The 15,427-nt window shown below is 47.4% G+C and overlaps 1 protein-coding gene across 17 annotated transcripts in view; it reads right to left on the reverse strand.

The window, feature by feature from the left end:
* The window catches only part of FBXO34 (F-box protein 34), a 41,825-nt gene extending 26,430 nt beyond the window's left edge, over positions 1-15,395 (reverse strand). For 5 of the 17 annotated variants that reach the window (XM_048947560.1, XM_048947552.1, XM_048947558.1 and 2 more), the window contains exon 1: positions 15,126-15,395. The gene's annotated coding sequence lies outside the window, so the exon portion shown is untranslated. Of the gene's footprint in view, positions 1-8,759; positions 8,959-9,317; positions 9,433-15,125 lie in introns of those variants that run through there. The other 12 variants (XM_048947562.1, XM_048947563.1, XM_048947561.1 and 9 more) reach the window with 7 other exon arrangements.
* Positions 15,396-15,427: the final 32 nt, after the last annotated feature.

The raw sequence follows: 15,427 nt of genomic DNA on the forward strand, positions 1-15,427 counted from the left end.
GGGCCTCACACTCTCTAATTATTTGAAATCCACCATCCCTTCACCTTCAGCTATTCCAAGAGCTTAATGCTGCAGCTGGATCAGTACAGTGTTATTCTACACGACCAACCCAGCAGCCAAGTTACAACCAACACAACCAAGCCCAAAACTTCAGAAAAAAAATATAATAATCTATCAACATAAAAAAGCACATTACACTTTCTTTCCCAAGACACTTCACTCGTCATCAAATATCTGTCTTAGTGCGTTACCATCCTCCCATCATCCTGACTCGAGTTACCATGCTTACAGCAAGAAGCAGCCAGAGCCAAGAGCACTGCCTCGAGTCCAAGCACAGCTTGCAAGAACAGACCCCCTTTGGGGCAGTGACAGTTGAGTTCAATTTAATTAAAAAACAAACTACATTTCCATTCGAGTCAAAGTCAGAGACAAAGAACTGTACACAGCTCAGACTGCACAGTCAGCTGTCTCTATAGGAATAGATCAGATTAAACAGTCCTGCAGCAGTCCAAAAAGAAAACGTTACTCGGACAAGAGTTTAAGCACTGACCAGTCCTACGCTACCCAAGATCCAGGCATTTCTCTGTGGTGCCTCATGGCTGAAGCACCATCTTTCTGAATCATCAGTTCCAAGGAGCTATTTTATCAGGATTCAAACCGATGCACAAATGCACTGTTATCCTGTTTCAAAGGAAGACAAGGAGTCCTCCCTACAGCTCTGCCAATAATTCTCTTTTGCATCACATGGGTTGCATTGAGGGCCACTTCTCCCTCCGCTGGGGAACAGAACCAATGTGGTTCAGGTACAGGCTGTTCCCCAAGCCCACTCACACTGCAGGGCTCCTGTTCTATGGCAGCAGGCTGGTGGCAGAGGCTGACTCCAGCTGTTCAATTTGGCTATTCAGGACCTAATGCGGACAGAAATTCATTAACGCATCTCTGTGGAAGCAAATATCAACCAGTTAGCATTCCATTTTCATTTAAATCTTTTAGGACAAATAACATGAGCACTATGTCTCTTTGCCTGGCAAAGCTCTGGGAGAAACCTCACCTGAAGCTGCCAGGCAAGAAATTTTAGGATACCTTTGCTACATACCACTGCAGACACACCTCTAGCACACACAAAACCCAAAGAAGCATCACGACAGCTGAAGAAAACTTTGCCCTGGCTAACATTCATGTAATTAAATTACAGTTTCACTCCAGGGAAAAAGGAGAGAGCACTTAAGTTTTGTTTAGATTGAAGTGCTGCAAGCCATGCCGCTTATCTGCTATCAGAACAGACTGCAGGGCTGCTCCGGTGATAATTCAGTAATGAAGTAACTGCAATTGGAAGGTATGCAATTAGGCCCATCTCCTCCCCTCCTCTCTCCCCCAAAAAGAAAAGGAAGCACAGTTGTTATCACATCTCCTCCTAGCTCTGCTACCCCCACCACTTAAAATACCTACAGAGCAAAGTAGAGCTGTCACAAGCTGCTAACAAGCCTGGCTTGGCCTGGCTGGCAGACCAAAGGAGGCATTCTCAGCATCTCCTCAGAATGAAGTTACTACTTTACTTAGTGGGACGCCGTTCTCAGGCACCCACACACATTCATATATTAAGGTTAACATGCCCGTTTTGGGCTGCTCCAGGAAAAGCACCAGGAAAATGAAAAAACATGGCTGCTCCTGCTAATTTTAACTGTTAGCATCTCTCACCAACCCTCTGGGAGCCAAATGTGACACAGGTGGCACTCCATGGCTTTGCTGACTCCAGCCTGGACACTGTGCTGATGGGTTGACAGCTGGACTAGGAGATCTCAGTGGTCTTATCCAACCTTAATGATTCCATGGTTCTGTGGTATGTTGGCTTATTTTACCTGAACAACCTGCACCCATTTGCCCTTACAGAGCTGCATATTGCTGCCTAGGTTTTTACCATTTACCTTGAAGCCTATAGCTGCCATATCACTGGACACCTTCTAGCAATCAGGTCAGCTGTTAAAGCATAACCAACCAATCGTTAGGAGAACTGGTTTAGACTCCTGTCTGTGATATCTCATGCACCATCAGCACAGGGAGCATCTCACCACTCAAACCATTCCGGGCTCCCATTCAGAAGACTGCAGTGCTGTATCAAAAATGAACTCTCCACAAGTTAGAATCTCATTAAAGGCTGGAAAAGAGCTTTAAGCTCACCAAGTTCACTGCTATCAGTAACCCTTCAAAAGTAAGCATTTCAAGAGCGGTGGCAGAGGATCACCCAGGCCTGCTGTTCTGGGCATGAGCTCAAAAAGGCAAATCACACAATGGTTTGGGTTGGAAGGGAGCTTTAAGACCATCAAGTTCCAACCCCCTGCTGTAGGCAGGGACACCTCCCTCTAGAGCAGGTTGCTTTACATGCCATCCAGCCTGGCCCTGAATGCTTCCAGGTAGGTGGCATCCACTGCTTCTCTGGGCAATGCTGAACATCCCAGTCAGTGCAGTCAAAGCAAGAGCAGAACACTGACACACTGGGAAAGGGCTGCTAGAGGGGACAAGGAGCAGCCCTGCACACATTTAGCAAAACACAAAACAGACCAAGAGCGCAGTGCCAGAGCTGATGCTGCACCAAGGAAGGCATCTTGACATTTCGCAATAAAAGCTTAGGTGAGGCAAAGCTCAGAACAAAGACCTCAGTTAAGAGCTTTATAAATCAAAAAGGAGCTGGGCTGTCTCATAAAGCAGCACACAAGGCAGAGAATGAACCTCCAGCTCAGTGCTAGCAACTATCGCTTCAGCCACCCCAAGTCTTCTTCCAACCCAGAACCCAAACTCACTGTAAAACATAACCTCCAGTACGACACACTGCAGTGTGACTTACAGGCAAGATTTTATGCTTGACTTTCTGCCAGCTCGAGACAAACCAGAGCCCAGCAATACAACCCTGGTCGTCCCAGAGAAGGAACTCCCCAGTTCTCCATTCCATCCAAGAGGATATTAACCACTCCAGAACAGTCCAATAAAGCCACTTCCATTTTCCTTCATAGATTCCTTACTAAAAAAATCCAATCTTTTTCATATTTTACAGATTAGAGGCCTCCCCTGCCTGGCACCTCGCAAAACCACCTTGAGATGCTGAAAAATAAAGCAAAACAGCAGCCTCTTACTAACAGAGAGTGTTCAGTAACTACATGCAAGGATGACTTGCTATCAAACTCTTTAGAGCTTAAGAATTCACACAATGGGAACAGCTTTTCACAGAATTAGGATCAGACTTGATGTGCCCCAGTTTCCCCAGGGTTACTTTTAGAAAACCCACCTACACCTAAAACACATCAGCTGCTCCTCACGCAGTGCAACAGAATGACTGAAACCTCATTTTTAACGGTACTGTTTCAGCATTCGCTTGAATTTAATGTCAACGCTTTGTTGGGGCTTTTTTTGTACTCAAGTGACAGAAGGAACTGTGTCAGATCCCAGGCTGAAAGATACTGGAATTGCAGCAAACTGCTGTTAGATGTGCAAGTCATTGGGAGGAGGAAAAAGACACAACTGAAGCTTACTAAATCCAAGCTGGTAAAGCACCAAAAGCATAAAGTGAGCTAGAAGTGCCTTACAGTTGCTAGGGATGCTTAAAATTAACAAAATCTAAAGTTATTTCCAAAGTTCACACTTAGTAATTAGCACAGCAATAAGGAGGCCCCAAATAAGTGAAGTCAGCCTCGCTCTGGCTGTTCTGACAGATGGAATAAGCTGTGTGCAAAGTTATTTTTGCAATTAGCAATTATACGTATCCTAAATATCAATTCTGCAAGTACAGCATGCAATAATGCATATATGGTACCAGAAATATTAAAGAAACACCATCTGAGTACTTGTTTTCCATCATTCTAGACATAAAACTAAAGAGACTGGGGTTGGATTTCTATTTAACGCCTCATTTTTCAAATCAATTAACTATCACAGAATCACAGACTGGCTTGGGTTGGAAGGGACCTCAAGGATCACGAAGCTCCAACCCCCCACCAATGCAGGGCCACCAACCTCCACATTTCACAGCAGCCCAGGCTGCCCAGGGCCCCATCCAACCTGGCCTTGAACACCTCCAGGGATGGACGGGGCATCACAGCCTCTCTGGGCAGCTGTTCCAGCACCTCACCACTCTCACAGCACACAACTTCCCCCTGACATCCAACCTCCATCTGCCCTCCCTCAACTTCAAACCATTTCCCCTCGTCCTGCTGTTATCTACCCATAATTTCACTGAAGCAATTTCTCTCCATGAAGTACATTTGCACAAACTGTCCAAACAGTTTTCTCCAAAGAAAAATGGCTGCTTTGTCTAGAAACACATCCTCCTGATGTGCCAACTGTCAGAATGAAAATGTATCTGAATTCATGTTCAAACAACGTGCTTATTCTGGAAAGTCTCCACATTCTGCCCATTACTTCTCCAAAACCCAGCTTATAGGCATATCTATCCTATATTGTGCATCATATAATGGAATGGAAAATCTGGATTTGTGCATTCCTACTGATTTCTCACTCACTTCAAGCTAAAGAGATCCAGCCTCCTCCTAAGCCCGGCAGTTCTCGAGCTCCCTGCAGCAGCGTGATGAAGGATGGCTGAACCCCAAGTGCCCTTGACCAAGATACTCAACCTGTGTTCTACATTCTGAATTTAGTTTCTCTGTGCATGAAAGTCTACAGCTGCTCCAGCGTAGGAAGTTTGTCTCAAAGGCACCCAAAAACCCAGCAACTTCCCTCAGTGGTTCACCTTGACCTCAGTGGTTATGCAGTGAGCAGCCCTGCAGGCACATCCAGTCCAGAGGGCATCTGCCAAGGGATGCCCAGCATATAGTGCCAGCCTGAGCAGATATACAGCCAAAAAACACTGGGAGGTCAATCAAAACCAACCCTATGCTCACCGTGATGTGATGGGAAGCTTCTCATATTGGAGAAGAGGCCTCAGCTTCTGAAGAAAGCGAGAACAAGGCACAACCTCGATGCATTAATGCTGCTTTGCAGCTCCAGAAAAGGTATCCAGAACCCCTGTGTGCTGCTAGAAGAATGCCAAAGCTCTGCATGTTTAAAAGAATACTGGGAAGAGAAAGGATAATCCAAACCGATGTCATTTGCAAGGCAAATATGCAACACACAGGACTGCATGCTATTAACCAACATTGAGCAACACTGCAAGCAGAGGTTCTGAAAGCAGCAGGAAGCTCTGCCTGAAACAAAGCGAAAATGCTTTCACAAAAATACTTCTGTGGCCAAATGAAATACTGAGTTCAACGAAGCAAGCAAGCACTTACACCTATCGTGGTGGGGTTTTTCCCTTTCCTCTTCTTCTCAACCAGGGAGTCATTTATCTCTAAGCTATCAAAAGAAAACACTTTCAGAGTCGAAGTGAGAAAAGCTGCAGAAAAGAAAGCCCTGCCTGGCACAAACAGATAATATTTGACAAATAAAGAAGAGAACCTCCAAGCTAGAGGAAGGAAGAAAACAGTTCTGAATAATTTACTTCGTGTAGCTTAGTTCCTGCCAAAACAGCTCTATAAATCCCATGGTGGTTCTGATAATCTCCATTCTTAGAACAAAAAAAGCTAAGACTGAACATTAGCAACATTAATTGTGCGATATGACCTGAATGATGCAGGAACAAGTAGTTAAACCAACCACAGCATCTGCTGAATTTTTAATCACTACTTGTTTTGCTGCGAGGCAGAAGAACGCTGCATACTGGCTTGCAAGCACTGTAAAGAACAGCACATTAGGACAGCAAGATTTCAACTGGCAGAAATTCAGCCTCCGTCCTACCTACATGCCATGACTTTGCTATGAACTGCAGACATAGCAGCTTCTAAAGCAGGAATTTTTTGTTAATCGCTTGGAAAAGACCATGCTTTCTGCACCCCAAGGTAACAGTCAGCCATTTCTGACTAATTAAAGAAATGATGTTTCCTGAACGGCCATTTGCATGTCCCTCTGTAGGGTACTGCTGCTCACAAAACATTATCAGGCAGCTGCACAGCCACCCAGCAGCAACTCCATATGAAAGTAGCAGCTGAACCTCAGATGTGTAAGAAGGTGGTCTACTTAAATATGTACTGCAAGAGGTGCAACTGCAACACCTCGAGGCATCCTTGAGCTATATTTAATCCATCTGCCTCTGATACCCTCTGCACTGACACTGCAGAAACCCACACCTCACTGTGGCTGCCCAGGGTAGAATCCTAGAATGGCCTGGGTTGAAAAGGACCACAATGATCATCTGGTTTCAACCCCCTGCTATGTGCAGTCGCCAACCAGCAGACCAGGCTGCCACCATCGCAAACTGCACAAGGGCCCCCAAAGGCAAAGCCAGCCTTGCTGTGCTTTCACTGCTTTTGAAGCCCAAAATAGCTTGATTAGAACTAACCACCATGCCTACAGTGACACATGCACCTCTAGTGATGGTACAGGCATGAAACTGCAACAGCAGGATTAGCAAGTGATACAGCAAACAGTCAAAAGGGGGCAAAAAAAACAAGTTATTTGGGGAATAAATGCATACAAATTCCACAGCTACCCCCAGAATTTGCATGATAAGCAGTTATCTTGATTCTTATTCTGATTCAGTGGGGGGAGAGCGACTTTTCTTTAAAAAAGACAATATTTACAAACACAAAAAAGTAAAAATATTGCCTTTAATAAGTCTGTCATGATGACTCTAATAGATTCTAACTTTGGTAAGTTATTAAAGTCAAAACAGCTTAGAAAATAAGACCAGAAAGTGTGGTACGAATAAGAACCGAGCAGCCACATATACCAAAGCAGCATTCCTGTGCCTCCCCCACTGCAGAGCTCCCAGATCTGAGAAGCTGGGGTCTGACCAGCAGCTTTCACTGAGACCTCCTTCCAAAGCTTAATAACACTAGATGTTCCCATCTGTACATTTGAGTCCAAATAACTCATGAGAGGAAAGAAAAAAGCAGTAGATTGTGACAGGAGATAGGCATGCTTCCAGAATTGCGTGATCTTGAACAGCAACCTTCAGACCAGCACTACGTTTTCCTTACAGGCTCAGCTATAATGGGGGCAAGAAAAGCTGCCACCTTCATTGCACTGCACTGATGGGAGAACAGATTAAAATCAGCAGCAGAAATACTGAAATACACAATACCTGAGGTTAATAAAGTAACTGGCGTTTGAATACTGTACTGAACCACCCGTGCTGTGAAGGTACAGGGTGGCAAGAAGCTAAACTAACACGTCACACTGAATGTGTCAATTCTTGGAACCTCAGGGCCAGTTAGCTGCCAGGTGGTATCTTGTGCATTCTACACCATGTTCAGCTACACAGCACATCAATCAACACAGCACCTCTGTACCCCAAACCGCAGCCCTTCCTGGCATGGAAGCTGCAGGCAGGTCTCTATGCACAGCTTGCTGTTACGGAGTCGCTGCCCAGTGCCACAGCACACACCTGCAGCACGAGCTTCCAGCTCTAAGGGACACGTAGAGGTGTTTTATGCACCTGTAAGAAAATCACTTGCAGCTTAGAGCTTGACAAGTCACTCCTGCACGCTCACAATCCTTATCTGAGTAAAGATTTTAATGAGCGTTTAGAACATAAAGCTGCTTCTTCAATCTCTGCCTGTCCTCCAATTAAAAAGGAAGGAAACAACTTAATCATCCAGAGCCTGCAAGATGATTTTAAGACAGCGGCATCAAATCCCACAACTTTTCACACCCATTAAAATGGAACTTTGTCATCTGAAGGGGAGATTTTGATAAGTGCAATGCAATTAACAGATGCTGCCTTTGTTACCAGACTGCTCGTGACGAAGCGCAGGCTCCTTGACATTCCATCTCCTTCCCTCAAAGGCGCTGCGCTGCAGCAAATTTATGGTTTTACCACGTAAAAGGAGAATTTGGGCAGGTTACCTTCAGAATCACTCAATAAGGCTCTTTCACTCCAGGAAGGCGGGTGGCTGCTGGAAAGCCATAGAGGCACTCCCTTCCCCCTTCCCTCAGGACCAAAAACGCTGCATGGAAAACACTCCCACCCCCTGCAGCAAGGGATTAGGTATTTATTAAAAAGGAATCAAAATAATGTTTAAAATAAAATAAAATAAAAGGCTTCCAGTTATGATCTCAGGGGTAAAAAGCAGCTCTGGTGCAACTAAAGTGGGGCTGCGTTAGGAATTCTTCTGCTCACCGAAAAGTTGCTGCTCCCATGTAGGCAGGATGCCCTTCGTCCGCCTGCGCTGCTCACACTGAGCGCAGAAATAGATGTGTTGAATTTTCTTTCCTCCCAGTGAGTCATTTTGCTACCACCGCGTTAAGCAGTAACAACATTAACAACCTACAGGCACCTACGGGTTCAGACTTTGGACTCCCAAAAACGACTGCCTACCTCCACCAGCGGGGTTTTTCAGCTCTTCTCCGGGGGTGACAGACAATTACAGAGGCCAATTATGTAAAACCTTTCATCCGAGAAAACGCGGAGCACTACGCAAACATTCATTAAGCCTCGCAACTCCTCGAACTCACCAGTTCAAAGCCAGCTCGCCTATCTCAAGCCACCAAAACTGGATCCCGAGAGCAGCATAACCGAGATAGCATGCAGCGCAGCAGGGCCAACCACTCGGCTATTTACGCAGCTCCACGGGCGGGTTTTACAGCCGTCAGCCGGTTCTATGGGAGCAGACAGGCACACTGCTGCGGGAGCGCTGCTATCCCCACGGCTCCTGCTGACGAAACGGGTTTGGTTTTTTTTTCTTCCCCCCCTCAAATAAAAGCCACACGGTCACCTCGGTTTGCTGAAGGAACTGAAAGCTGCGCTCGTTGCTCCAAGCGAGGCCTCGGAGGAAGCAATGTTGAGAAGAAATCGTTCCCACTGCGTTGGGCTGTAAAGCTTTCCCTCGGTCCTTACACAACTCCCACGTGAAGGCGCAATCAGAAGCAACACCCACTCGACCCAGCCGTATTTTCGCTACACTGACGGATATTCAGAACCGCTTCCCCGGCAGGCTGCGGAAAGCCCCCTCAGGAAGCGGCAGCACGCACAGCCGCGGGCCGGCCGGCCGGCCGTTCAGGAGGCCCCGCGAGCCCCGCACGGGCGGCCCGGAGGAGTCCGGCCCCGGCCCCGCAGCGCGGCCCCGTCACGGACGGGAAGGCCCGGAGCGAGCAGGCCCGCGGCCGGGACGCAGCCAACCGCCCCTCCACGGCCCCGCAGCCGCCATAGCCGGCCGGGAGCGCGGGCGCTGCGCGCGGGGCCTGCTCGCCTCCCGCTCGCCTCCCGTTGGCCGCTCGCTCTCCTGCCGCCCACCTGCCCGCCCAGAGACCCCGCCGCGCCGCCAGAGGCCTACCCGGAGCGTGGCCCACAGCGAAGGGAATCCCGGCGGCGCGCAGCGCGAAGCCGCCAGGCTCGGCTCGGCGCGGCGCGGCCGGATCCCCCGAGCCCAGCGGCGGCGGCGGGAGGAGCTGCGGAGGCCGCGCCAATCCGCGCCCTGGGCGGGGCGGGGCGGGACGGGTCTGGGCCCGCCGGGGAGGTACGCGGAACGCCGCCCCCGCGCCGTGCCAGGCACCGCGCCGCCCGAGTGCTCGGCGCCTCCGCGCCTCTGGAAGGGCCGGGGCTGCCGCGGATCGCGGAGCCTTCCTTGCGGAGCCTTCCTTCCCTGGGCCCCCAGCTCTTCGTAGGACCGTGGTGCCCTACATGGGGCTCGCGGCTCTCCGCTGCTCCCGAGATCTCCGTAGTGTCCAGAATTCTCTTCAGGACATCGGTGCAGCCAGGCACTGACAGATCATAGAACCACTCAATGATTCATTGCATGGCCTGGGTTGCAAAGGAGTGCCCATCCACTATCAATCCCCTGCTGTGTGCAGGTCACCAACCAGCAGCCCAGGCTGCCCAGAGCCACATCCAGCCTAGCCTCGAGTGCCTCCAGGGATGGGGCATCCACAGCCTCCTTGGGCAACCGGTCCCATGTGTCATGAAGGATCCTGGCAGGTCTTTCCCCCCAGCAATGCCCATAGGTTCCAGGCCTGGGATGTCTGAAAGCAGACCCTGGGGTTTGGAGCTGCTTGTTCACCCTAATGCCTTGAGGCTTGTGCCTTCATGCCAGTGTGCTGGGTGCTGTGAGGTTGAGTGACCAACATGATGTGACACTGAAAGCAATGGGATTGCCAGCTTAGAATCACAAAATTGGAACAGACCTCACAGATCCCAAGTCCAACCCACCCCCACCACACCCAGTGACCATATCCCCCATTGAATGCCACATCTCCACTGTTCTTAACACCTCCAAGGATGGTGACCCACCACTCCCTGTGCAGTTGTGCCAAACTTTCACCGTGATCCACGGCACTGATAGCTGATAAGCAGCTTGAATGCATCAATAGGCTAAAAACGAAACAGTCCACCACAAGCAGCCAAAATAATTAATTTGCCTTTAAAAACTACCTAACTCCTCCCAGAAGGGGGTTAGTGCCTGAAGAGGTGTCCTGGCCATGGAGGATGTTAGGACCATCATCAGCACAGTGCCAGCCATTTCAGCTGGCTTGCTCCACTGTTTCCTCCTGAGCACAATAACTAAATACATTCTGTCATTGTTTGTGTGGTTGCTACCGTCAGCTGACAAAAACACAAGCTGTTTTTTCTGCTGTGGATGTATCCACGGGCACTGCAGGCCCTGGGCCGCAGTTGGTCACACCAGCATCACCCCAGGCATTGCTGCTGTGCTGGCCTGCACAGGGAAACCTCAGCATGCTGGGAGAAAGGGATGGCAACCAGAGAAATCCTCTCAACCAAAGGCATTGAGAACAAGAGTGAAATGCAAAGGGAATGCATTGGTAGAAGGGGAATTAAGTAGTGTCACCAGATGGTAGTGTGAGCCTCAGTGTTCCCTGTGAGGAGCCTCCCCCCTCCTCAAAAGATTTCAGCAGTTCATGGCTACTTAGAGAGAAGCAGGGAGCGATGCAGGTCCCTGCAGGGGACCACAGATGATCAGGGTGAGATCAGGACTGAAGCTATCTGTAAACAAACCAAAAAGGGGTGATTCCTGCAGCCTGCAGGAAGGCTGCAATGGAGAGATTACTACTTCTGCGTGATGCAACACTGCAAAAAGATCCCTGAGACCATTGTCAAGCTAAGAGCAGTGTACTGCATCAGCACAGCACCGTGCCTCGAGAGCCCTACCGAGCAGCAGAACTAATCAGCCAAGGCACAGATGCGCATTAACATGGCATCTCAGATGGCTGAGGTGAATCTCCCAAAGCCTCTGGGGGCTCTTGGCTACACAGACACTGTTCACAAAGCTGGAGAGAGAAAAAGGAAAATGCTGGTAAAATGTGCTCAAGGTCAAACACCACATTGGTGAGAGGACTGACAACAGAACCTGCAGTTCCTCGCTCCTCCAGTGCTTTCTCCACGGGATCACCACAAAATCCCAGAAGAACAATGGGGTTTTGCTGCTGGTGACACAGTAGCTTCACAGTAGGTATTCTGGTATAGGATCAGTGATTTCTTTCCCCTAGGCTTTGTACTAGCCCAGCACAACATTTCAGTGACAGACTCAAGAAGATACCACCAGATGTCTTAAAGGGGAATGAAAACTGTCACATTAGTCCCCAGGACTGTACAGACCCAATCTTTTGTTGTAAGTTGATAAAAGACAGCGAAATGCCATTTGCTGCTAAGTGACTTGTAATGATTAAATAAGGTTTCTCCTTCCATCATCTCCACCCCACCCATGGCATTTAGTGATAATATAAGACAGATTTTGCAAGTTGTTTAGCTTATATGGCCATCTGGCACTTTTGCATTTCAGTAGCCTTGAACATTGGAAAAACAACAGATAAAGAAAACCAGTTTTATCTTATCAGAAACCTGGAGAAGTTTAACTCTCTCAGAGTACAAAGGATTAACCAGGTCACTATAGCTCTTCATTTACAGTTCCCATCTTAATTAGCAGTCATATTCTGCAAAGGTTTTCCACTCTAAACCCAGTTGTTCCTCATCTCCTTTGCTGTTGTTTAGGTGGTGAAACACTTCACTCCAGCAGTTGCACCCAGCTTCTAAATAACACTCTGCTCCTGGGTGATGGAATCACATGCTGAGAAATAAACCACAGGTTCTAACCCTGAATAAAAAACGAAGGGTGTCTTGTCAATGCTTGAGGGGAGGATGCTCTTTTCAAATGAAAACACAGTGGTCCTGACTTAACTCAATTAGAAACCTACCTAATGCTGCTGAAACATCAACTAATACCACTGCACTAAGCAGTTTCTTCATCTGCTTTTGCTAAAGGGGATAGCTGTACAGTTCACCCACAGTAACCTCACTCCAAGCAGTGCCTGGAAAGAACTCAAAGTGTGCCCCCCGCTCAGCGGTGGCTTAGGGCTGATCCTGCATTTGTTCTTGGGTTAATTCCTGCTCCCATCTTCCTTGGGGGGGGGGGGGGGGGGGGGGAAGAAAAAAAGAAGTGAATCTCTTTGGAAGTGAATGTAATTTCCTTAAGAATATGGTTTTAAAACAGCTTTTGGCCTCGGAGCATGAGACCAGCTGCAGGATGCTTCCACCTGTAGTGCTGAGTGAGAAGGACTTTTGACTGGAATCTGTGACAGCAGGGAATGTTCACTGTAAACACAATGTAAATAACAGAGGATGTAAAGATATGCAGATAAAAACTACCCTTGTCGTTTTTATAGACCTTGTAGTTTTGTAGACCTTGTTTTCAACTACACCTCACATTTTATGATTGCTAGTTTGCATTTTAGACTCCATGGAGTGAAAGCTGGGATCTTATAAATGTGCTACAACATCTGACTGCTAGGTATCAGGCTGCCAGAGTGCAATTTAACACCTCGAGTCAGGTACCTCGCCTTGCTATTTATAACCCAGTAAGTGTGAGACAGCTCCCAAGGGTGAGTGGAAACTCCCACCTCCCTTGCAGAGACCTGGCTGCAGGAAACATTACAAGAGGGCTCGTCCAATGGAGTGAGGTTACCACTTTATTTTTAACACCGTGGGCTGCAGGGACTGTGCTTGATGTGGTTTATTGCGTATAGTTGAGGCAGTAGAGAGAACACCCCAAAAAAGGGAAGCTCTCCTTGTCCTGGTGAGAGTCCCAACATACATCTCCTTCTTGGCCCAAGGTAGGACTGTATGCATGCTCCCTCCCAGGCTATAGGCTGACACATCAGGGGGTTCATGGGTCACTGCTGTGCTACTTGTACTCCTTGTGGAGGCCTTCTTCCTATGACAGCAGCAGCTACGTGATGCTGTGGACTACAGCTTTGTAACTCCATTTGCCTGAACTTTCGCCAAAAATATATTCAGAAATTGCAATTTCTACTCTATATCTAAGGATAGGTTTCTCTATGTATTGCTCTTCAGTAATGGGCATTTATGCAAAGGTAGGAAGAATTACCCTCACAAAACACAATATCTCACACGAAAGAATGAAAAGTAGAGTAGGAAGAGCATGTTAGCAGATTTCCACAAAATGATTTCTCTGGTACAAAATCTGATAATGACACTCACATTGTCAAGAAATGGGGAAAATCTAATTGGTTCTCAAAGCTTCAGTGGCTTAAATGTAAGCATATTATCACAAAATCATCAGGACTGCATGAGAATGACACATTTAATCTTTTGGGCATGGATAATATCTGTACAAGATAATGGGTTTATGTATTCATATTGCTTTTTTATCTCTATTAAATGGTAATATGTTTTTTCTTAACACAGTAAAATCAGTAGCAATCAGGAATTTGGCTGGAGAAAAAAAAACCATGCTTTATCTTAACGTGACATTGAAATACTTTAAAATTGTGGCATTATTCAAATACAAAAAGACCACTGCAGTGTCCTAGATATCGTTAGTGGAAAGTGTAATTGCAGTGCGTTAAGGAAACTCATTCTGGCTGTAGCCTCCCCAGCTCAGGTAACAACCAGTGAAGCTGCAGGCACAGTCTGAGCTTGCCAAGGACCTAAGTTACGTTCTCACCTTACCAGTTTGCATGGAGTGTGCACTGCTAGGCTATCACTGATGTTACCTGAGCTGGTGAGGTTAAAGCCCAGGCTGTAGTACAGCCACGCTGCCTAAACTCAGTACTTACAGACACTCAAGAAGAAATTAACTGAACAATGGCTCTGGTCTAGATGCTCTCCCGGTATGGAATAAGAAAAAATGATTTTTGGTTGGAAAACCGTTTGTTGTTGTTGTTGTTTCTGAAAGCCAGTGGTTCAGCATGGTTCAAATTACTGGTCTTTATTCTGATATCATAGGTTAGAATTCTTAAATGCTCTCAAATTCCACTGATCCAGGGGGAAAATGGCAGTAACAAAATGCAGTAAAGCGTCAGCACTACATTGGATTCCATGGGCAGAGTCAATACAAATACAAACTCCTGTAGCTGTTGTTTAATAGGGCCTTTTTTATACCACTGGGCTACTTCAGAGCCTCAATAAACTCCAAACTGTTTATTATTATTTTACAGTAAATGAAGAACTTTATGGCCAGGATTTTCAAAGTTTCCAAATCTTTGCTGTATCCCTGGGCAGCCCACACGAGGAAACGTGTGGTGGCATTTCTCTGCCAGCTGCATTCTGTGATGCGCAGAACCAATAGCAAATGGTGCAAAGGAGATCACTGCTGCAAGAAGCAGCTCTGCACTCAGACTGTGCAGCCTTTAACCCACTTCTTGCTGTCTCCATTCACTGTAACCGTGTTTAAATAAAAATTTACTGATGTTTTAGCATACCACCATTAGGAGATGCTGCTTGCAAGACGTGGCTGTTGACCAGTGCTGACCACTGTACTCAGCAGTTCCCTGTCTGGCCATATTCATACAATGTCCACATTTTTGCAGTGCCACCAAGTGGCTGATTTCCTCATCAACATTTCTGCATTTTTATCGTGATAAAACAAGTGCAGAACAAATCACCTTGCATGTGAGAGGCACCAAACACAGCTGCACGAGGAAGCCGGGACACTGCTTTTGGATTTATACTCCTGCATATGAGAGAACGACCATGAATGATACATAACAGGTAGGGAATATATTAAGTTTCTCAGAAAAGCAAGGTTATCCTTGACATAGCTGAAAAATCCTATAGCGCGTTCACAAGTCTCAGACAATACTGAATTCATGCCCTTACAGGGCAAAGTTACCTCAGGAATTCCTCACGCAATGGTGGCAATGCTCCCATGTCACCTTCTTCTCGCTCACAGAACCCTCTGAGAACATCAGTGCTTTTCTGTCACAACACAACCGGAACAACGCCCCCAAACCGGCTCCCTGAGGTGGCAAGCACAGCAGGTAGGCGTATGCTGGCAGCAAGACCTTGGCATGGCTCCTCAGAAAGCCTAAGCGAAGTCCAGAGGGCACAGACCCCCCACCCAGACCGCCGAAATAAAATGATAAAAACCCCACAGCGCCTCAGCCCGCCGCCATCTTACAGCCCCTGCACTTC

Source organism: Lagopus muta, chromosome 6, assembly GCF_023343835.1.
Source record: "Lagopus muta isolate bLagMut1 chromosome 6, bLagMut1 primary, whole genome shotgun sequence".
Taxonomy (NCBI): domain Eukaryota; kingdom Metazoa; phylum Chordata; class Aves; order Galliformes; family Phasianidae; genus Lagopus; species Lagopus muta.